This window comes from Tamandua tetradactyla, chromosome 1 (genome assembly GCF_023851605.1).
Source record: "Tamandua tetradactyla isolate mTamTet1 chromosome 1, mTamTet1.pri, whole genome shotgun sequence".
NCBI classification, from domain to species: Eukaryota; Metazoa; Chordata; class Mammalia; order Pilosa; family Myrmecophagidae; genus Tamandua; species Tamandua tetradactyla.
Genome location: NC_135327.1, coordinates 8786636 through 8810720, shown reverse-complemented (window position 1 = coordinate 8810720; position 24085 = coordinate 8786636). Strand labels below are relative to the sequence as shown.

The window sequence follows — 24085 nt, the reverse complement described above, 5'->3', positions numbered from 1 at the left end:
ACCAATCCCCTCGCTCCATGCCCATTCCCACAGAGCCAAGCAAGACCAACATCATCTCTGGTCTGGACCATTGCAGTAGCTCCTTAGTGTCATCCACAACCACCTGAGCTCCCCACTACCCTCTTTCCTTACCACGGCCAGAAGATTTGTTCTTCTGAACTGCAAATAATAATCAAGATAGCTACCATTTAGTGGATGCCTACTTGGTACTAGGCACAACTCTGAGCAAATCACTTCCCAGTTTAAAATCTTCCCATGCTTTCCTGAGGCACTTAAGATAAACCCCAATTCCAATATGAAACCCCAATTCCAATAACCCCAATAAACCCCAATTCCACTTTTCTCCATAGCATCTTCGCTGGCTGCTTCCCTGATGGATCTAATCTCAAAAGGTCCTCTGGTGTGACAGTTTTCTACCTTTACTTTTTCCGTGGAGAGCTGACCTTTGTGTGCCCATCAGTGCCAGCTCCCTACCCATGCACCATCTTTCCTAGGCCTTACTCCAAAATCTCCTTCATCAGGAGAAAGCATTTCCTCCTTGGGGTCCTCACTCAGGGGCCAGAGATGAGAATGAAATTATGGATATTTCCACTTATCTGCTTTAATAATCCATAGGTTCCTTGGAGCAAGAGCCCTCCCCCACCTCCTGCAATGCCTGGCACAAGGCCTAACACACAGTAGGTGCTCAATGAATTTTTTTGTTGAGTTAATTAATGAAGCCATCCAGTCTTAATCACAAACATTTGGCATGCTTCCTTCAAACCACCATCCCTGAGGGAGCCTGCGGTTGATTGGAGAAGTACTCCAGCGCCGGAACAAATCACCCTCAGGCGCTCAATAAAATTATTCAATGAATGCTACTGACAAAAGAGCTGATTGTGCGGCTTTGACCCTGAAAGTAATTACATGCACCAGCATCCATCTGTCCAAGGGGTGGCCTGGAAGGGGGACCTCACCTCTTCACAGCTCTAAGTAAACTCAAAAGAACATATGTTGCCACTTTGCCAGATTTGTTGCCACTTGTTAGAAATCGAACAGAGGGCAGGTATAGAGGTGTGATATACACGTGCAGCCATCCCCAGGCTCCAGCTATCATCCCTCAATCATCTCCATCCCAGAGAGCAAATATTGTGAGGCCAGCCCTCCCAGAGAAGTCAGCAGGACTGCGTCAGGGCCCTCCTGAGAACCCAAGATCAAATAACTGCCCATCCCATCATCATCAAGTCCATTATCAGCCATCACTGACCCTGTTACCTATTTCCCACCCCCACTAAAAAGATGGAAGTCATCCTTTGGTGCATCTGTCTTTTCATCCATCCATTTGAGCATCCCTTCTTTCTTTCATCCATTCATTCCACATGCATTATTGAGCACCTATTAAAAGCAAGGGCATACGCTGGGTTTACACTAATGAACAAGTCGACCTGCTCCCTACCTTCACAGAGCCCACAGTCTAGAGAACTAGAGAGGGAAATGGATATTAACCAAATAAACATACAGCTGTTTACATTATTTCAATTAAACACACCAATCATTTCCTGGGCCTTTCGCCAGGTCCCATGGGGGGAATAAAACGAGTGAGAAATTAATAAGACATGGATTCTGCCTCTAAAGAATTTAAGATCTGATTAGGGAGACAAGATAAAATTTTCAAAACTGTAATAAGTGCTATGAAAGAAAAAATAGAGGAAGCTGTGAGAGGATGTAACAGAGGAACTAATTTAGATGGGAAAGAGATCAAGGAATCTCTCTGAAAAGTGATATCTAAGCCGGGACAAGTGTTCCAGGCCAAGGAACTAGTGCATGTAAAAGCCTTTAGATCCAACATTCGGCTCGGGATATATTAGGTCCCTGTCTTCACATTAAGTCCTGCTACATTTGCACACACGTCCCTTCTTTCACTAACCATTGAATAGCTCCGACTGTGCCCTGGCTCACCTCAGTAATTGTCCATGAATTCCAGGGACCCCCTGAACAAAGCCCAAAGCTCTGAACTTTCTTGACCTGACAGTCAAGATTGTATCTAATCTGTCCCCTTTCCACCTCTCCAACCATGTGGAGAAAAAGGGTCCCTGTGAAATACAAGTTTCTGGGGTGTGACAGGGCAGAGGGCTTCTTACAGAGGCAAATGAAAGGTAACTTAGGCAATATGAATGCAAAAACTCATGTGCCTAAGAGTCTATTTATTTTGTCAAAGTACTAAACAGGAGAAAAAACTTACTACCTTTCTGGTGGATTGAAAACTAGGTATCTTGCCTTATTCTGTGATACAAGGACCTTTAGCAAATAGGAAACACAAGGTCACTCCTAAGTGAGTTTATTTCCCAAGCAAGAGATTTGCAAGGCAAGGTTGCTTCCTGGGACACCACCAGCCCTCTCTGTCCCCAACACACTCGCCCTCACCCACTCTGAACCAATGCATTGGGCCCACACCCCGCAGCTCCCACAGCTCCCACAGCTCCTCCTGCCCCTCTGATGGAGGAGAATCAAGGTCACCCTGACGTCAGGGTTCAAGGAATTCTCTGGGAGCCCTCATCATTGGAAGACTCACTGTGCTAGGTTGCAAGTGTAGTGGACCCCAGAAAAGCCACATTCTTTCATCCCAATTCAATGTTGTTGGGTGGGATCTTTTTGATTAAGTTGTTTCCATGGAGATGTGACCTACTCAATTGTGGGCAGGGCCTGTTGGTTAAGTGATTTCCATGGACATGTACCTCCACCCATTCAAAGTGGGGTTGCTTACTGGAGTCCTCTAAGAGGGAACCATTTTGGAAAAAACTTCAGAGCCGACAGAGCCAACGTTCTGGGGAAGCTGTCTGAAATCGGAAGCCAAAGACTCCAGCAGAGGCCAGCCACATGCCTTCCCAGCTGACAGGAGTTCTGGACCCATTGGCCTTTATTGAGTCAAGGTATCTTTTTCTGGATGCCTTAGTTTGGACATTTTAAGCTTAGAACTGTAAACTTGCAACTTAATAAATTACCTTTATAAAAGCCAACGCATTTCTCATATATTGCATTCCAGCAGCATTAACAAACCAAAACATTCATCAAACAGAAAGCACCACATTCTGCTGTGATGAGCTGGGCCCATGCCCAATCCACACAGAACAGAACTCAAGGAAACTGAGGCTGGAGCACTGAGCCTGGACTCACAACCAGCAGAGCCTCTACGTCCCTTGAAGTGCAAGTGAAAATGTGACAGCACGGACTCTTGGGCATGCTGGCCTGAGAACAGCTCCTCAGGAAGGAAGACATGATTGACATGCACCCACGTGACTATACAACCCATTGAGGTCTTGTCCACTGGCCCACGTGGCCCAACACTGTCTTAGACCATAACCAACAAGATAGTCAACTCCTCCTCCCTGGGAGGGGCTGGGGAGCCATGAGGGAGTGAGGATACATACACATACACACACCCATCAGCTTTGCTCAGTCCTTTCCAGCTCTTTCTACTTGCTGGCCCCGAGCACATGATTGTCTCCATCTGAACTTTCAGGTTCCTGGCATATGCTCTCCAACCCAAGGCCAAAGCTGCTGTTTCTTCATCCTTGAAGCTACCTCTCTTCTTCACCCCTAGGCCCAGGGCTTACTTCGGTCTCCCTTCTCTGGGACAGGACTTCCCTAAAGCCAGGCCTGCACCCCAGCAACCCTCTTGGCTTTGACTTTTGTTTCTGTGATGAGCTCTGTCTGCATCCTGTCAAGGACAATGAGTTACTGTGGAGATAGAAGCAGGACTTTTTTCCTCTAATTCAATTAAGCCACATGCTGACTGCAATGGTTTCTCCACTATCTAAGGCAGCAGGTGCCTTTGCAATTACTTCCCTCTGCTGAGGCTGCACATCGGCCTGGGGTCTCCAGGAGATAGAGACGAGTTTGTGGAATCACAAGGGCAGTGAGATGGGAGGAGGGTCAGGCCAGAGAGATGAGGAGGACCACACAGGGAGCACCAGCTCCTGGAGAAAGATCAGCCAGGAATGCGGCAGTACGAGGCGGCCAGAGGCAAACCACATCGGGGGGGAGGTGCCTCTCAGCTGCTTGCAAGGGCCTTAGAAGCAAGGGAGTGGGTCTTAATTTGGGATCTCCCAAAAGCAGACCCTGAGATAAGGAGAGTGAAACAGAGGAGAGAAGAAAGATGATAAAGTCTGCATTAATGAGTAATTGCTGTGGGCAAATGGGGCTCAACTCCACTTGGAACTCCCCAGAAACAGTGTAGAACACACCTCCAAATTGTCCCTGAGGGGGCAGAAAACCAGGGATTTATCTACCAGCTCCCATCCCTCATTGCTTAAGGGTTACTCCAGGGATCATTAACCTCCTAGAATTTCCAGCCAGCTGCAACCAAAGACCTCAGGCCGAGTGACACCTGCGCTTGAGAAAGGACCCAGGGTTGTGTTCGAGAACTGTCCTCTGCATCTGCAGGTGACCTCTGGGGTAGGCAGAGGGTGCATGGGCAGCACACTGGTTGTGTGCTGACTCCAGGGTGGCTGGGATTGGATCAGGACCACCTACTGATCACCTGACCAGACCACCACCACCCAGGGGACCCCCATCAGGCAGCAGGCTCCCCTCAGAATCAGACCCTCAGGTGGCATTAGGATGGGCCAATCTGTGCTCATAGGTTCATCTCCTCCCATGTACCCTCCAACACCCCTGTAAGACACAGAAGGGGCAGGAGGCAAAATAAGGGCCCCCCAAAGATGTCCACATCCTAATTGTCAGAACCTGTGAATAAGTTACCCCACATGGCAGAGGGGACTTTGCAGATGTGGTTAAGTAAGGATATGGAGGTGGGGAGAATATTCTGGGTTATCCAGGTGGGCTCAATGTAATCACAAAGGTCCTTATAAGGAAAGAGGCAGGCAGGACAGTCAGGGGTATCAGAGACAGAGAGAGCTTGGAAGATGCTTTGAAGATGGAGGAAGGCGCCATGTGCCAAGGAATGAGGGCAGCCTCTAGAAGCTGGAAGAGACCAGGACACAGATTCTCCCCTAGGGCCTGCAGAAGGAATGTAGCCCTACCCACACCCTGATTTTAGCCAAGTGAAGGCCATTTCAGACTCTTGACTCCAGGTCTATAAGATAACAATTTTGGGTTGTTTTAAGCCACTAATTTTGAAATAATTTGTTACAGCAGCAAGAGGAAACCGATACACTTTACAGACTTAAAAACTGAGGATAGTCCATGGGCTGTGAGGAATTGCCAGAAGCTTCTCTGGACTCAAGAGTTTCTTTCCTTTGCAGCAGGGTGGTATTTCTAAGATAATAATTGTGTTATTTTTTTTCATTGTAATTTATTTTTTTCCTTCTCCCCAATACCTCCTCCCTCTCCAATTTAAGTCACCAAGCCTCTGAGCTCCTCTCCTGAGAAATAGCCTGAGAGAGTGACATGACCTAGGTCTCCGCAGCTGATGCCCTTTGGGAACGCAAGCAAAAATGTTTGAGAGGAAGGTAGCCAAGAGTGGGCGGCCTTCTCCAACCCACAAACCATGGAGGCTGAGAAGAAGTAGGTAGATCCAGCAAGAACAAGAAAGAAAGGACTCAACTATGAGACCAGGCACATCTCTGGATCTTAAGGGTTCTGCTGAGATTTCCAGCCCCTTCTTCAAGGCAGCATGGAAGCAGAGACGCTTGCCCCGGACCAGAAGGCACCAGGCCCAAAGGAATGGGGGCCTCTGGGAACAACTTTCCTTCCAGGCCAGAGACTGGACTCTGCCTTGGCACCTTCTCAGTCCTGTGGATGTGAGGCAAGAGCCCCCTGTGGCCGTGGAGGATGCCTCAGACTGAGATGCCCAGAGTTCTTGGGCATAATACAAATTGGACAGACCAGCACGGCCACGCCCTGCACATTTAGAAAGCCTTCCCCTACCCCAACCCTGGAGAGTGCGTGGCTGGTTTGTCCTTGAGAGGGGTGGGTGTGTGTGTGTGTGTGTGTGTGTGTGTGTGTGTGTGTGTGTGTGTGTGTGTGTGTGTGTGTGTGTGTGTGTGCTGGAGGTGGAGGGGATGTGGAGGCATCATTTGTTCACAGGAGGTGAGGAGTCAGGATGCACTTGTGCCAGGGGGTTCTGCAGGCCTCATGTCCCCCTCCACTCGAATGCCTGCAGGGCTCAGACGCTCACATGTGACGCCTTAAGATTGAACAAACCAGACTTTGGAGGACAACTGGGAGCCCCTGGGCCAGACCAAACCCCTGTGGGTGGAGGAAGGGTTTTCCCTGAAGGGTATGGGTGTCCCCACCATAATCCAAAGACAAGAGAGCAGAGGGCAGTGTGCCCCCAGGAGGCCAACGAGGGGGTGAGTGGTGGTGGAGGTTAATTTTGTGTGTCACCTTGGCTAGGTTGCGGTGTCCAGCATGTGGTCACACAGTGGCCCCGCTGTGACTGCAGAGGTGTTTCAAAGACGGGATAAGATCGACCATCAGTCGACTCCAAGTCAAGGAGCTGGCCCTCAGCCACGTGGGTGGTCTCGCCCGGTCAACTGGAGCCTTAAAAGCAAGAACACGGGGTTCAAGCTTCAGAAGGAGTTCTGTCTCCAGACTGCACCCTCTGCCTCTCCCCAGCCTCCCCTGCACACTCGGGCCACAGCCTTCAACACACTCTGGAACTTCCAGCCTCGGCCCTGCCACACGAAATTCAGATTTGCCAGCCCTACAACCACGTGAGCCAATTCCTTATAATAAGTAAAGACATAAACAGAGAAGTATGTGGGTATGTACAGAGATATACTATCTCCCCGTGGTTCTGTTTCTTAAAAGAAAATCCTAAAATGTCTAAAAGAATCCTAAAAAAAGAACCCACAGTGGTCACCATCAGCACAGAAGCCCCTGCCCCGGAGCAGGCTGTCCTGAGGGCCACGCGCAGCAGGGGGGCTTGGTGTGCCCACCCACATGCAGGAGGGCAGCGGGGAACCCTCAGGAAGAGCCGAAGGGACCCTTTGGAGGGGCCTTCTTACCAGCACGAGGCGCCAGAAGGATTCAATGATAGGCAGGATGTGTTCTCATGGAATGCTGGGGAGGCTGCCAGGTGACATTTGAAATGTAAAATGTTATGGGGAATTAGCAAAAGGGGAGTAAATTTTGAATATAAGAATAGGTGATGTTTGAGAGTTTTGCACCATTAGCAGAGTTAGATCAATTAAAAATTGAGACAGTAATAGTAAGCCCCCACCCCGTCTCCAGGCCAGTCTGTATTGCAGGAGAGGTCGTGTATAAAGGACCGGGCAGAGCCCACGGTCAGTCGTGTAACTGGCATCTCTGACACCCAGGATCATTTTTTAACACCCTTCTCCAGATAGAGCAAAATTATTTCTAGATGATTATAATCATCTTTCTGATTTGTTCTTGGTTTTGCAACAATTAAAACAAAGCCATTTCAGTCTTAACTGCATTATTCAGATACAATAAATATTTCCTACAGGAACTAAAATTTGCACTTACCCAACAAAAATATTCCAGCTCACCATTCACATTCCACCTTGTTGTAACAAGTTATCAGCACAAATAAAAACGTCAAGTGCTCACATCAAAGGCTAGAATTAAAGTGATTCAAATTGGATTTCTTCATCTTCTCATCGCTGGGCCACTATTACTGATTTTGATTCTACCATTCAGATGTAGGAATACTTTGTTCCACAAGCAAGTGTGAACAATCTGGACCATTAGGCACTGACTTTCCAAACAAAAGCACAAAGCTGGGTCCTTGTGTATAGGGGCCAATTAAATAATAGGGAGTTCTCTGAACCCACTTCTGTGTCAAATGCCATGGTTATTAAAACTAAGTGAGCCTCAAGCAGTAGGGACAACCAAAGCAATAGGCTGAGCCTCCAGTCTTGGGGTTTGTTCATATGAAACTTAACTTAACCCCACAAAGGATAGGTCAAGTCTACTTAAAATTAGGCCTAAGAGTCACCCCCAAGAGAGCCTCTTTTGTTGCTCAGATGTGGCCTCTCTCTCTCCAGCCAACACAGCAAGCAAACTCACCACCCTCCCCCTCTCTACATGGGACATGACTCCCAGGGGTGTGGACCTTCCTGGCAATGTGGGACAGAAATCCTAGAATAAGCTGAGACTCAGCATCAAGGGATTGAGAAAACCCTACAATGAGCTAAGACTCAGCATCAAGGGTTTGAGAAAATCTTCTCAACCAAAAGGGAAAAGAGAGAAATGAGACAAAATAAAGTATCGATGGCTGAGAGATTCCAAACAGAGTGGAGAGGTTATCCTGGAGGTAATTCTTATGCATTAAGTAGATATCACCTTGTTAGTCAAGATGTAATGGAGAGGCTGGAGGGAACTGCCTGAAAACGTAGAGCTGTGTTCCAGTAGCCATGTTTTTTGAACATGATTGTATAATGATACAGCTTTCACAATGTGACTGTGTGATTGTGAAAAACTTGTGTCTGATGCTCCTTTTATCTACCTTATCAACAGACGAGTAAAACATATGGAATAAAAATAAATAATGGGGGAGCAAATATTAAATTTAGATTGAAATGCTAGTGATCAATGAAAGGGAGGGGTAAGGGGTATGGTATGTATGAATTTTTTTCTGTTGTCTTTTTATTTCTTTTTCTGAACTGATGCAAATGTTCTAAGAAATTATCATGATGACAAATATGCAACTATGTGATGATATTGTGAATTACTGATTATATATGTAGAACGGAATGATCATATGTTAAGAATGTTTGTGCTTGTTGTTACATTATTTTTTTAAAAATTAAAAATTAATTAAAAAAAGGAAGCCTAAAAATTTTGCTAATTTGAAGCTTATATTATTAAAATTCAATAATAGCCATAAGTTGTTTAGATCGTACATCAACTATGGTGATGATAAAAGCAGACTGACTCTTTGTTGGTTTTTTTTTTTTTTTTTTTGCATGGGCAGGCACCGGGAATTGAACCCGGGTCTCCAGCACAGCAGGAGAGAACCCTACCTGCTGAGCCACTGTGGCCCACCCCTCTTTGTTGGTTTTATTATTGTTTTAAAATTCTCTACAGATGATGCTCTCTGATATCACCTGCAGCCAGGGCAGACCACGCCACCACCCCATCCTCAGTAGGCCACCAGTGACTGCAACCCCTTCCATTCTCCCATAAAATGGAAGAAATCATTCCTACCTCAAAAGATAAAAATAGTTCACACTTACCGAGGATCTGCCATGACTCGGCCACTATTCTAAGAGCTTTATGTGTATTAACTCATTTAATTCTCATCACAAGTATATGTCAGCAGTTGGTGTTTTCATCCCCATTTTACAGATGTGAAAACCGATGCATTCGGAAGCTACAGAACGTACGTGGAAGTATTTTGTAAACTGTAAATGCAGTGCAAATGCTAGTAGAGTTAGCCGTAAGAACAGTAAAGGTTTAGTGCATTTGAGAAAAAGAAGGTAGATGTTTATGTGGCTGTTAACGACAGGGATGACATACTGCAACCAAACTCCCAGCTACAGGAGTCACACCATTAAGTCAGTAGAGACCAGCCTGTGAAGATGGCCAAGGGGTGTGGTTCTGCTTACTGAGGCCGGGCAGCCCTCTGCCGGAGAAGTATCTTCACTCTCAATCCCATATCGGGCCATCACCACCCCCCTCGAAACCCAGCAGCCCCCAGCCCCCACTCCAGGGCCAGGTTGCACAGACACTGTAGCAAATTCAGAGGAAAACAAAAATGTGAGAAACAAGTGGACCACATGGCTGCCCATGGAGATGCCCACCAGGACCCACAGGCTACGTACAAGGTATTTTGGAAAAATCTATGCCCTCCTGGCTGAGGCTGGGTAGTGGAATTGAGCCACTCTATAAGATCACATTTAGTGAATGCAGAGGGCTTGGGCTGGATACCTCCATGTTTTCCCTCGTTGTCTTTCATTCATTTTAATGCATAGCCCCTAGAGCCTCTCTTTTCTGCCCACTAATGATTAAAGTGTAGACAGACAACTATTTAGTTGGAATGGGGTATAGGGAGAAGCTGTTGCAGGAGGACCTGAGCTAGAGGCCCCAGGCTGCCCAGGCCTGATCCTGGGAGCAGCTCAACAATCTTAAGAGGGACCTGTCCTTTAAGGTCATCCAGGCCACCCTTCCATCCATCACTAGACTGGCCTTATAGCCTCTACTTGCATGCTTCAAGGACAGGTTGCTCACTATTGTTTGCAACAGCTTGTGGACATCTCGAATACTGAAAGAAAAAAGCAAGCTCATGCCATCCCCTGCCTCTATAGGTAAGCTATTCCTTGGCTTGAGATGTCCTTCAAGGACTGTCTTCAGTGGGGCACATGCCACCCACCACGACCCATCCTCCCCAAACAAACTTAATCACCCCTCTTCCACGTGGCCCAGCCCTTGGATTACAGTCTCCACAGCTGTTTCACCTGTTTGGCATCTACCACCTCTCCCCTCCGCTGCCCCCATCTTAATCCCAAGAGAAGTGCAATGTGTTAGGATCTCAGACCAGCTCTCTGATCCAACCTCTAGCCCAAGGATTCCCAAACACCGTCATGTATCAGAATCATCTGGAGGGCTTGTTGAAAAATAATTGCTGGATTCCACTCCCAGATTTTCTGATTTAGTAAATCTTAGGTGGGACTTGAGAATTGGCATCTCCAACAAAAGTTTCCCGGTGATGGTAGTGTTGCTGGGCCAGGGAGACCCGCAGGCTGAGAACTCATTCTCATCCACAACAGTCACCTTCCTGCAGCAAATTGCTACACAGCACACCATGGGGTCACAGGCTCCGGCACAACAGAAACATTCAGCAAAGGATGGCTTTATTACTTACACAGCACAAAGGGTCCAAAGAGCAGGGGATGAGATCACATCGCAGCCAGTCTCCTGGGGAGGCCAAACTGCTCAGATCAGGGTCCGTGGATGGTCCCACTTCATGTCATGGGGGAGAGACAAGTTTGTGCTGCCCAAAGGAGGTATTTATCCACCCCTGGGGACACCCAGTTAAATGATAATTTCAGATAAGCAATCGATAAATTTTTAGTATAAGTATGTCCCATGCAAATATGCTCATTTTTAGTTGCTAAATCCAGCCCTACCCTCCTGTTCATCAGGTCTCTAGGTGCCTGAGTCAAATTCCTGCCAACCTAAAGCAGACAGGTGAGTCCCAATCCCAAGTGAAGCAACTTCCTCTACTTCACAAAAATCATTTAAGCCAAAATAGAGAGTAAAGCGAGTCAGCCTCAGGATATGCATTTGGCCAGAGCTGCACTTAAGAGTCCACGTTCTACAGTGAGTCCAGATCTTGGGCCCGGTCAGGAAAATGCCGTTCCATGAGCTCAGCAGATGGGGCTGCACTGCCCTTCAGGCAGACAGGACATCATGCAGGAGCCCTACAAGCCTGTCACACCTGGCCATCCCAACACCACAGGTAAAGGGCCAGGACTAAATCCGAGTCTTCTCAACTCCCTTTCCGGGGGCTTCTCCCCAATTCAAGAATCATCTACTAAGAGGCAACCCAAGATCCTAGGTAGGTGCCGAGTGATTGGAGGAAACTTCCTGTGCAAGTTTTGCCATTATAGCCTCCAAACACACGGTCAGAAGGGTCCTGCCTACTTCACCGTGTCTTCTTAGAGACCATCTGACCCAACCACCCCAATATCGTGTAGGAGACCAGACAGGGGAGGGACATGCCCAAGCTCACATTCAAGGTGTCAGCAGAGCTAGATGAGAATTTAAGTCTACTGACCTCGGTTCAGACTTTGTCCCACCCTGCTGGGACTTCTTCCATCTAAAACAGAGCTGCTGGTAAATTAAAGCCACACAGCCATACCATTTTTGTGCCATCGAAGTAGCAAAAATAAAAAATTCTGACAATATCAAGCACTGGAGAGGATTTGGAGAAAATTATACTCTCATATACTGCTAGTGGGGGTATAAATTGCTATAGAGACTGTGGAGAGCAATTGGCAGTGCCTAGTTAAATTGAAAATGCACACACTGTCCGACATAATGGCTCCACTTCTAGTGACCTGCCCCCAAAGAACCTCAGATGCAGGCCCAGTGCACCCAGCGCAGGGAGGCTTATTGCAGCATTGCTGGTCGTGGCAAAAAACGGGAAACAATCTAAATATGCAAGAAGAGGGAAATGAGAAATAAAATGTGGCCTATCCACGTGACAGAAATATCTTGCAGCGGTCTATAATAATGGATTAGAGCTAAATGTATCAACAAGAATAGAGGTCAAAAATAGCCTTATGTGAAAAGGCAAGGTGGAAAGGGACCCAGAGTAAATTTATGTAAATACCATGTATTTATTATTCCTAATACATTACATATGTATATAAAATACAAAGGTTTTTTTTATAATTGTTGAAAAAGCCTTGCCCAGAAGGAAACACAGCTATTCATGAAAGTCATGAGAGTGACTCACTATGGGAAAGAGGTGACAATGAAAACTTGAGGGTATTGGTCAAATGGGACGTCAAACTTATCTGTACCACTTTATCTCTTTTATCAAAAACATGCTTGAAGTAGCTATAATGAAACCTTAACAGTTAGCATCCCAGGGGTAGGCATGCCAATTCATTACTTTTCCATTTTTCTTTTAACGTCTCAAAAGGAAAACAAAGATTGACCAGCTGTTCTGAGGTGCTGCTCTCTGGCGCCCCAGAGCCCGCCTGACCGACCAAATACGCATTTCCCAGATTTCAATAATTCATCGCCTCAGCAGGGTCTGAGTGCAGGAAGGTTCCATCACTGGGGAAGCAGGGGTGGGAGGTGGGGGGTGGGGGGCGGGGGGCACAGAGGAATGCATCCAATCCAGGCTGGAACCTGCCCCCTCCCCCCGCCCCCACCTGACTTTCGGGCTTGAATGGAAAGCAAGAGGGTTTAATGCACCAGCCGCTTCTCCCAACCCACTTCGGTGAGATGGAAGGGAACGCTCACCTGGCTCAATAATTTATCAGCACCTAAGTACGAAGTGATGAAGAGCCTTCCAGGGTCCAGGGCCGGGAACTCTGTCCTGCAACAGCTCTCCGTGACCACCCTCTAGCTGGCTGGCTGTGACCGGCCCGTCCCCGCTCCAGGTTAGGACAGAGGGCCCAAGGCCCAGAGGTGAGGGGGAAACCAAGTGTGCACGCACATCGCGTGGGGACCCTGTTAAGAGGCAGGTGCCGTTCCTGCAGGTCTGGGAGGAGGGTGCTGAGGTCTGCATCCCTACCGAGATCCCAGATGTGGTGGTACCGCTGGCCTGTGGACCACACTCAGAGCAGTAAGACGCTGCGCTGTCCTCTCTCACTGCCACGTGTCCTTCTGCTCCACCATCCTTCCTACAAATAAAGCGGGTGCGCTGTTGGTGCCTGCGGGTGTTAGGGTCAGGAGACCAGAGAATGCCTCACTCCTGACCACTGGCTCCCAAGGGAGATGGGCCCAAAAGGAAGGGCAGCGGGAGGGGTGGGGGTGCAGAATACCCCTTTGTCAGAGGCCATGTTCTGAGAAGCAGAGGATGGAGGATTTGGGGCATGAAGGCTGACCGGGTTGACCAACTGTCCCGTTTGCCTAGGATTCGGTGCAGACGAGGTCCCAGGAGGTGAGCATTTCAGGGCTAAAGGGAGAGGTTCCAGGCCAACCAGACACGTTGGTTGGCCTCACAAAGCCCAGCTTGGAAGACTAATCTAGGGCGATAGGATGAGAAAGTGGTTCTCTCTGGGAAGCGGGCAGGGTAAGAATTATTTGGAAAGGAAAGCAAGGGAACTTTCAGGGTGGATAGAAATCTTTTGTATGGTCATTGGAGTGGTGATCACATAGGTGAACAAAATTGTCAAAACCCATCACATTTAAGATTTGTCCTTTTTTTTTTTTAAATGTAAGTTATACCTCAATAAAAATATCTAAAGCAAAACCAGCCTGATTCCTCCACCTCCCGAGGCCCTCCACCACCGCTGGGTGGAGGAGACAGTCCCTCTGTCCTGTGACCTCGCTAGCCCTAGGAAGTGGAACCTGAATAGCCCTGCCCACAAGCGCCCTTTCCATGCCCAGTGCCCCCCACCCATGAGGGAGCATGGACCCTCGAATTTACTCCTCTTAGGAAATCTTTCCTTGGGAGCAGGGGTGGAATCTGAAAATGGTGTCATTTTAAAAGGTTAGCATGAGCACTGAGCAGCTGTGGGGACAAGGGAAGGGTCACGGAAGACCGTCCTTGCTACTGTCCCTTTCTGCCTTTCCAGCTCCCTGGAGCTCCGGCACACCCTCTCTCCCCTCTGGCCACCATCCCAGCTGGAAATCAAGTTCACTGAGTGTATGGCTGTTCTTCCCAGGACCCCTCTGGTCCCACCTACCCACCCTGGCCCCAGCACTCCATAAACAGGAGACAGGAGGCTTTTAAGCCTTAGCAAGCATCAGAGTCACCTGGGAAAACTGTTCAAGTCCCCATTGCTGGCCCCTCCCCTAGAGATTCTATATTCTCACCCATCAGATTTCCACCCTCTATTGGCAAAATGACCAAATAACCAGCTCTAAGAACAGAGCCAGGCTCCCTCACAGGGAGAAATGTCTGAGACAAATCTCTCTTCGTTTCTGAGATTCGTCTGCAAAATAGGGATATTAACACTGATCTCACAGGGCCATGGTACAGACCCGATGAGATCATGGAAATTTTCCTGAGAATGCTGTTGGAACTCACCTCTGCCTGGAAGCCTTCCTTGACTACCCCAAATCCATGGGGCTCTATTTCCCTCTGGATTCCTCCAGCCACAGCTACTCTGGTGACACAACGAACTATCTCATACATTCCCTCTGAGACATTTCTGGGTTCAGACCTGGTGCTTCATCTTAGGGCAAGTGAAATGGGGGAACACAGTTGTTCCCAGGCTGGTGGGGGAGGCAGATAGGAAAAGAAGCATTTGACACACAACACGGTCAGTGCAGGGAAATAGTATGGTACAAAGCCTGATAAAGGAGTGGAGCGAGGAGTCACCAACTCTGCTGCAGAAGTCTGGAAAGTCTCCCTGCTGCAGGTAAAGCAGGAGCCAAGCTCCGAAGGATGAGCAGGAGTCTCCACGGCACACCAGGCCCAGAAGCAGCTCAGCTCTGGGGCTTTTCCAAGTCTCTCTGAGCACAAACCTATGCACACAGCAGATGCTTAAAACCGTGCCACATTGGACTACAAGGCACAGCTCTTGCTGGGCACAATGCCTCGTCTACCCTGTGGCCTGAGAAACCAAAAAAGACCACTCAATAGACTGACAGGCTCAGCTGAATCTAAATCTGTGTGTGTTTAGACAGCAAAGCAAGCAAGCATTTCCTACAGCAAACAGTGAACTCTCCAGTTAAAGCTGAATTAGAGGGAAGAAAGTCTCCCCTGTCCCCACCGGCTGTTTTGTCTCTGCGCAGCCTCCACCTGGCTGCCACCTGCTCCCACGTAGGTCACACCTGGGCCACTGGGCTGCAATCCCTGGATCCTTGAGGCCTGGGGTCCTGAGCACCTTACATTATCCCTGCCTAAAAGACTGCTACACTCCCTTCCAGCACTTGGAATCAGGCCGACAACCTGAGGGTCAATCCCAGCTGTGCCACTGGGCCGTGTGGTCAGAGGCCACTCAATTCACCCACTGGAGGCTCAGTTTCCTCATCTGTGAAATGGGGACAAAAGTGCCCACCTCTCAGGTGTGTGGTGAAGACGAATGGGGGCCAGACCGTAAAGAGCCCAGCTCCCAAGTGCACCAACACGGTCGCTGCCCCCCGCGCTCTCCGGGACAGAGGGTTTGGGTGGCACGAGGGGAGCCACGTGGGGCATCTTCGCTGCGATTCTCACCTCTGTACTTTTGCCAGCTGCCTTGGAACGTGGACGTGTGAAGGCCCCGGCGCCTCTCAGCTGTTCTCTTTCTGACTCAGCCTTGGGCAGAAAGCTAGGAAATGCCACGCAGAGCTGGTTCTGGTGACATTTCAAATCCGGAGCAACTTTCGCATGCCCCTCCCCAGCTGTGTCTGGTCAGCATCCATTGCTCAAGAACTTCAGGGGCATTTCTGTCTCCTTTTCAAGGATCCTTTGTCATACCTCATGCAGGGATGACACTCGTAGATTGAAGAGCCCTGTCACAGGTGTCCGCTTATTTAATCCTCCCAGCAACCAAGGAGGAGGCTCATGTTCAAAGAGGCCAAGACATGTGCTCACGGCCGCCCGGCAGGAGTGGGGCAGAGCCGGAATTTGAACCCAGGCCTGCCTGGCTCATCAGCCTCACCTTCCACATTCACCCATTAGGAAGGCTGCTGTTAGCTCAGCCTCAGGATCTGCCCTTGGCACCAGACAAGACCTGGGCCAGATACTGGACAAGGGCCTGGAGCTTTCCAGCACCCAGGTGCCCGCCCCCCGGCATGCAGGCCAGCGCTGGGGCCTGCAGCCCAGAACACCCCACCCGGGTCCCCCATCCCTGACCAGGCTCCCTACAGAGCCCACCTTCGGGGCCAGTGGCCACCCACAGTCCAGCTCCTCTGGCCACTGGCCCCTCCAACAGCTTCACCCACCAGGCCCAGCATCAGGTCAATCAACAGACTTGGACCTACATCCCAGTCCAGCCTCGAGCATAAACCGTGCTACTCGTGGGACCGGTGACCACGCCTGCCCTTGCCTCCAGGCTCACCAGCTGCTCCTGGTTTTCTCTACCAGGTTTTCTTTGACCTCCTTCCTCACTGCCCTCCCTCTTGTTCCTTCTCCCAGCACCCTCCGGGACCCCTACTTAAAATAAACAAGCTCACCCTAGTGCTGAGCCACATCACCAAATGCTCAGCATCTGCACCTCGGCTTAGCTGACGCTCTCTATCCCCAGAACTCCACTGTCCCCCAGGACCGCACTGCCCCCCAGGACCCCACTATCCCCCAGGACCCCACTATCCCCCAGGACCCACTATCCCCAGGACCCCACTGTCCCTGCAGCCTTCTCCAGCAAGAACTGCTGATGGCACACACACGTACACATACGTACGTACACACACACACACACACACACACACACACACACACACCCTCTTCCCAACAGCCCAGACCTTAACGTCCACATTTGTGGGAAGCTCCCCCTGGCCTCTGCTGCTCTCCTCTTCCCCAGCCCTCCCCCTCCCACATCCCCACCATGCCTCCAGCTCTCTTCTTCCATCCACCCCAAGGCCTGACACCTTCTAGAACAGGGTTTGTCAGCCTTAGCACTCCTGGCATTTGGGGCCGGATAATTCTCCGCTGCAGGGGGCTCTCAAGGTCTCCCCCCTTCCCCCTCCCCTCTCCCCTGCCCAGGGCCATTGGAAGTTGGGGAGGGGAGGGGAGGGGCAGGCAGTGGACTCCGGCTCCACCTGCCCTCAGCCCCCAGACTGCACTTCAATAGGTGCTTGTTAACATCTCTACCTGTGTCTTTCCTGCCTCCCCAACTAGGATAAGCACCTGGCGGGCAGGAGCTTCCTTGTTAGTTCACTGCTCTGTCCCCGACACTGGCAAGGTCCCTGGTACACAGAACACGTGTAAAAATAGGGAGGGAGGGAGGGAAAATCTCAGAAGAAAAGGGGGAACTTTACAGGAGAGCTGAGCTATTGGCCAATGAAGTGACGAGTCCAATGTAACATCTGCATCATGAAATCATCTGTAGCTAATAAAAGGCAAATGTATCTCCACATTCACTGCCATGGGACTATCCTGAATAAAACTGACTATATATTGATATGCCCGTCAGTACATTTATGCTCAAAGAACTATCCAAAAGAACGCTCACCAAAAGGCTGGCAACTTGTATCTGGGTGGCGAGACTTTGGGAAACTTTTTGCTTCCTTTTGCTTGAATTTCCTACAAAAACAGTATGTTATCTTTCCAAACCGAAAACTTTATAATTCATATTTTCAAATAATATATTTTAAGATAGGCAAAGGTCCATGATGAACTGTTAGGTGGAAAAATGTGATTCAAAACCATATACAATAAATATCCCAATTAGATCATTTTTTTTTTATTTCATACAGAAAGCACTAAAAAAAAAATTCAGAAGGAAATCCTCTGCAAGTCACAACAGCAGTTCTGAGAGGTGGGTGGCAAGCATAAGCGCACATCACCTTTCCCCTTCACGCTTGTCTTTATTTCCCAATTCACTCAAGCAATACACTAACAGACTTTCTGCAGTGATGGAAATTTCTACATTGCACTGTCCAGGACGGCAGTCAGTACCCAGTGGCCGCACATGACTATTGACACTTAAAACATGGCGAATGGAACTGAGGGCTGAATTTTTATTTTATTTTAGTCAACAAAATTTAAATAGCCACACATGCCCTTTGGCTACTTGAACAGCACAATTCTAGCACGAACAGATAACACTTGTCTAATCAGAAAAGGACCACTAGATGTGATTTGTAGATGGATAAATAAAAAACTCAGAACAGATCTTCCAAATGCTACTCTACTGTCTACCCATTGCCAGTCCCAGACTGAGTTCTGCATCTGTTTATTCTAACATCTGAACACCCCAGCCTCACTGTCTTGGCAGATGTATCATTTTTTTTTTACACTCTTTAAAACACTAAAAGATGATTTCTTCATTTCTTATTCAGTTTTTGCAAGTGAGGCAGAGTCAGTGAACTCGCACATATTCTAGAAGCTGACTTCCTTAGACCTCAACAGAAGGAACTTAAGTACACAGATGTTTGCTGATTTTAAAAGGAGGCCTCGCTGCATCAGAAAAAACATTCCCCCTAATTTTTTGCTCAATTTGTTTTAAGTTGGTAATGAAATCTGTGAATCTGCGCTCCCTTTCTTCAAGAAAAATGGAATTTTGATCTCTTTTACAAATCAGAACGCAACAGGATAATGGAGAAATCAGTCTCAATAGCCCATTTCATGTTCATTTCAGAGCTGTGATATAAACATGATGACGGCATGCTTTCGGGGGTCTCTGAGATCTTTGCCACAAGCTGAGCAGCTCAGGTGGATTACTGCCTAATGCACACTTCTTTGGTAGATTTTTGTTAACAAACTGCACGTCTGCTTGTTTGAAATAAAATCATGAAGTTGTTAACTTCTTTGCACAAAGCCTGCCCTATTCTATTCGCCCTGGGGAAGAAGACTTCTGCTAATCACCTCCTTCTCTCTTGGAGTGCAGAGCTGAAAGGAGGGGCAGGAGACGCACATCTCTTCAGGGCTTACTGTGTGCCAACCGCAGGCTCACATACACGAGTGTGTGTCTCGGCATCTCCTCTTGGTCCAGGGACCAGAGTTGGAGAATTAAGGGTGGTAGGGGGCGCGGGGAGTGGGGGATGGTGCTTGGCCTCTGGTTTTGCAAAATAAAAAATAATAAATAAAATTCTGTGAACATTTGTGCTTTATGTATCATCTTAAATGTATGCACTTTGTAGATGATTCAAAAATGCAGAAGAGCCTTTTAAAAAAAAATCCCCCACTCTCACCACCGGGAGGTAAATGTCATTCACTTTGGGTGAACATCCTGCCAATCGCCCTCTATCTACATCAGTGGTTCTCAACCGAGGGCAATTTGGCCTCCCAAGGGACAATAGGAAATGCCTGGTCACAACTTGGGAGGGGGTTTAGCTCCTGGCATCCAGGGAGTAGAAGCCAGGGATGCTGCTACCCACCCTAAAATGCCCAGGAGAGTCCCACAACAGAGAACTATCTGGGCCAAATGTCAAGCAGGTGCCGAGGCTGAGGAAGCCTGCTCTACATGTATGGGTGGGGAGCTCGAAGACAATTGCATAATCAAGTTCACACCACGCCAGCCAATTGTTGTCTGCTGTGTATGTGCCTTCCCTAGGGAGGGCCTCATTTAATTTTTTATCAGAACTCTGTAAGAGGAGGGATAATGGTGGATTTTACAGAAGAAGAGACAGAGGCTCAGAGAGGTGAAGTGCTTTGCCCAAAGTTGCACAGCAGATAGTCATGGCACTGTGCCTGAAGTCTGAATGTGAGAGATTCCAAATCCCATCTTTCCTGCTGTCATTTCACCCCAGGATCCAGTTTACAAAGGGCAGTTAGGGGCCTGGGATTGAGACCTCGGAATCCCCCCCAGCACCTGAGGGAGCCAAGGCCTTGCTCTGAGCATCCGTCATTCACTTTATTATTTTACTTGAATCCTCTCTATTGCCTAATTTATACCTTTATGGCTATCATCTGCCAAGGATTAGAAGAATATATTCAGATTTCTCACAAAATTGTTTTTTTTCAATTTCTCAATATATTTCCAACTCCTTTCTTACATATATTTATATTACATCACAGTTATGACTTTTACGTTTTGTTCGGGGGTTTAACCCTCCATCAGTTCTGTTCTGTGGCGTTCTTGGCCTCATTTAATTATGTTCACCTGCAATTTCCCGTCCTCTGATGGCAGTGCCATGCTCCCTGCCTTCTTTTTGGTTACATCTGTCTGGTGTATCTGTGACTATTCCACCTTAATTATTATGTTTTAGATGTGTGCTTTGGAGTTGGCATATGGTTGGATTTGGGTTGGATATACCCAATCTGAGACTCATTGTCTTTAAATGGATGTGTTTTTTTAATTTTATATTTACTTTCATAACAGATATCTTTGGTCTTAATTCCATTTTCTTATTCTATGTTTTAAGCTTCATACAAGTCTGTTCTATCTCTTATTTTTCCAACCTTCTGCTAATTTGGTAATCAGATTGTTTAATGCTCTACTGGTCATCATTTTTATATCTTAAAATAACAGGCTTTTCTCTCACTAAGCCAACTCGACAGGTGAACTCACTGGCCTCCCCACTACGTGGGGCATGACTCCCAGGGGTGTAAATCTCCCTGGCAACGTGGGACAGAACTCCCGGGATGAGCCAGGACCCGGCATCATGGGGTTGAGAAAGCCTTCTTGACCAAAAGCGGAAGAGAGAAATGAGCCAAAGTAAAGTGTCAGTGGCTGAGAGATTTCAGAGTCGAGAGGATATCCTGGAGGTTATTCTTATGCATTGTACAGACATCCCTTTTTAGTTTATGGTGTGTTGGAGTGGTTGGAGGGAAGTACCTGAAACTGTTGAGCTGCGTTCCAGTAGCCTTGATCCTTGAAGATGATTGTATAACAATATAACTTTTACAATGTGACTGTGCGGTTGTGAAAACCTTGTGTCTGATGCTCCTTTTATCCAGGGTATGGACAGAGGAGTAAAATATATATGGATAAAAAATAAATAAATAATAGAGGGGGGCAAGGGGTAAATTGGGTAGATTGAAATACTAGTGGTCAATGAGAGGGAGGGGTATGGTGTATGGTACGTATGAGTGTTTCCTTTTTTCTTTTTATTTCTTTTTCTGGAATGATGCAAATGTTCTAAAAATGATCATGTTGGTGAATACACAGCTATGTGATGATATTGTGAGCCAGTGATTGTACACCATGTATGGAATGTATGTGTGTGAAGATTTGTCAATAAACATATTTTTAAAATAATAATAACAGGCTTTATCATCTATGTCTGACAGATGAGAAGGTAGCTATTGACTCCCCTTATGGAAAAATAGGGAAACCGAGTCCCATAGACTTCCCCACTCTCTCCTCACCCCCCACCCCAGGGTTCTCAGTGGTATGCTTTGGGAACTTCTGTCTCAGTCTTTAATAGTAAAATTAAAAATTAATAAATAAGTTTAAAATGAAATTTAAAGTCTTGTCTATTTGAGCCACATGTAAATATCTACCCTGAGCTTGATTATTTTGGATCCCATCCTTTTCCCTTCTGTTGTTTCATTACTTTATCATCATCTGAAATCTTATGTCGGCGTTGGAGAGCTGAGGCCATCCTGACTTTTACTTTTTTTTTGAAGACAATGAGCATCTTCTGTCTGACTATTGACAGGAGACTTTCTTTATCCTTGAACTGCACTAGCTTTGTCAGCACACACGTCTCACTGTGTCAGCTTTCCCTTCTCATTTACTGCGCCTGGGGACCCTTTTCGAGCTAAAAATTCCTACCTACCTTCACTTTGGGAATGTTTTCCTCCCTGTCCTCTTGGAGTGAGGTTTCTGCTGTCCAAAACCACAAAATATCCCTCTGTGGAGTCCAGGCCTCTCTCCCCTCCACACCGGGCCAGCCTGTCAGTCAGGGTCTGGTCAGCAGACAAAAATCATACCGGATTGCTTTAATAGCAATCAGTTCATGCAAATAATTGTTAACTAGGTTAAAGCTGTTACCTATTTACTGCTGGAGTAACTACTGCCCTGAGAGCTGGGGATCAAAGGGGATACGTAACAAGTGCTAAAACATAGCATCCTGGGGGAAGGGCTCTCAGTCAAGATTCAGACCCCCAAGGGGACGGCGGCTCCAGGCAGTGCTGGGGTCCCCGAGCTCAGAGGCGCCCCTGGGGCCGGGGCTCGCTGTCCTTAGGCTGCAAGCTCAGGGTTTAGTGCTGCTGTGCCCAGGCCGTGGCAGGGATGGGCCCTATGCAGAGCGGCCACCCCAACAACCGTTCTCAGCCTGCGCTGCCCACTGCAAGCACCCGGGGGACTTTCAAAATACTAACACCCTCTGAGATTCTGAGTTAGTCTGGGCGCTGCCTGAGCATGGAGAGTTTGGCAAAGCATCCCAGGCACTTCTGAGGTGCAGAGAGGGCTTAAGTAGAGCCAAAGCACATCATGCAATTGACCCCTATCCGGGAGTGTTGATAAGTGGATGCCTGACGTTGTTGGGACACACACGTGCAGAACTTTATGTCAGCACCAAGAAGACTCGGTGGGTGGGAACGGAGTGACAATTAGATGACTTTAATAGGGGCTTCTTCCCCATGAGATGTTAGAGATAAAGATATAAGCCCTGAAGGACAGACACGGGTTCACTTGTTCACAGAGGAGAGAGACAGAAGTCACGAACATAAGTTGACAAGATAGGTCTCAATTTCCTGTGATGTAGTGGAGGGGCGGCTTATGCCTCACTCTCCCAGAGCTGTGCTGCTCAGCAGGGCCCTGGAGCAGCAGCATCGCCGGGAAACGTGGTAGAATTGCAGATTCTCGGGCCCCAGAATCAGACCTACCGAATCAGAAACTCTGGGGCTGGGGTCCAGCCACCTGTGGTTTTACAGGTTCTCCAGGGGATTCCAACGTGCACTCAAATTTGAGGCCCACTGCCTAAAGCAGTGGCATCTGGAAAAGCCACATCTGGAGTAATTAAAAGTGGGGCAGGGGGGAGGTGGGAAGAAGCTAAGAGGCCTGTGTGCTTCACCCCAGCAACCTCTTCAATGGGCAGCCTCGGAGAGTGGTCCACCCTCCTCTGGTGGAGCAGCTACATCACCATGGCAACACAGATGCCAGTGGTGGGTTTCAGATGCTCACCATAAGAGCATCTCTTTTTTTTTTTTTTTTTTTTAACATGGGCAGGCTCCTGGAATCAAACCCGGGTCCTCTGGCACCGCAGGCAAGCATTCCTGCCTGTTGAGCCACCGTGGCCTGCCCAGAACATCTTTTCTTAATAAAATCCGACTCTTGTGCTGTTTGGCCCTTCACCGGCCTCTGACAACTCGTTCCATCACTCTGCCTTCTTCTTCTGCATGCTGGGAATTTTTTTGCCTAATCCTCCTTTATCCTCTCAAGTCAGTGCAAAGTCCTACCAAATTTTGACAACGGATCATCCGGTGGTCTTAGCTTTTACACAGAACTCCCTTGTGAATTTTGCTCCCTCAGCTCTGCTTTCATTCCCGCCTCCAGGGGTCCGGTGCATTGGCTTTTTTTGATGGCCATACCAAACTGCTGGCACTGATGGGACTCAGAGTAATTAAGCCCCTGATTTATCTTCCACAGGTGATACTAAGTCACATCTTCCCCTGTTCTGCAACAAAGCTGTTGGTATGTTGGGATCCAAACATGTAATCTGGTTTCATCTTGTGAGATTGAATAGGCCATTCGTTGTTTCTTGATTCAGCTGTGCCAGGGAGGCAGCCTGGGGTGGGTTGCCTGGGGCTGAGAGGTGTCCCAGGAGGCAGGACTCTCGGTGCTGAAACCAGACCCAACCCCAGGAGTAGCTTTCCACCAATGAAAATGGGATTTGGTGAACGGACCAGCAGCCTTGCCCCTTGGCAGGTGTGGTCGACATTCCTAAAATGGGCCCCAGTGATCCCTGCCCCAAGGTCTTCACTCCCTGGTGAAATCTCCACCCTCTGAGGGTG

General features: G+C 48.1%; 1 long non-coding RNA gene across 3 annotated transcripts in view; it reads right to left on the bottom strand.

Moving 5' to 3' along the window:
* Positions 1-24085, bottom strand: part of LOC143690472 (uncharacterized) — a 120756-nt gene that overhangs the window by 27222 nt on the left and 69449 nt on the right. For 2 of the 3 annotated variants that reach the window (XR_013179147.1, XR_013179149.1), the window contains exon 3: positions 13163-13271. This is a non-coding gene — a long non-coding RNA (uncharacterized LOC143690472). Of the gene's footprint in view, positions 1-6327; positions 6484-13162; positions 13272-24085 lie in introns of all 3 variants that reach the window. The other variant, XR_013179148.1, reaches the window with a different exon arrangement.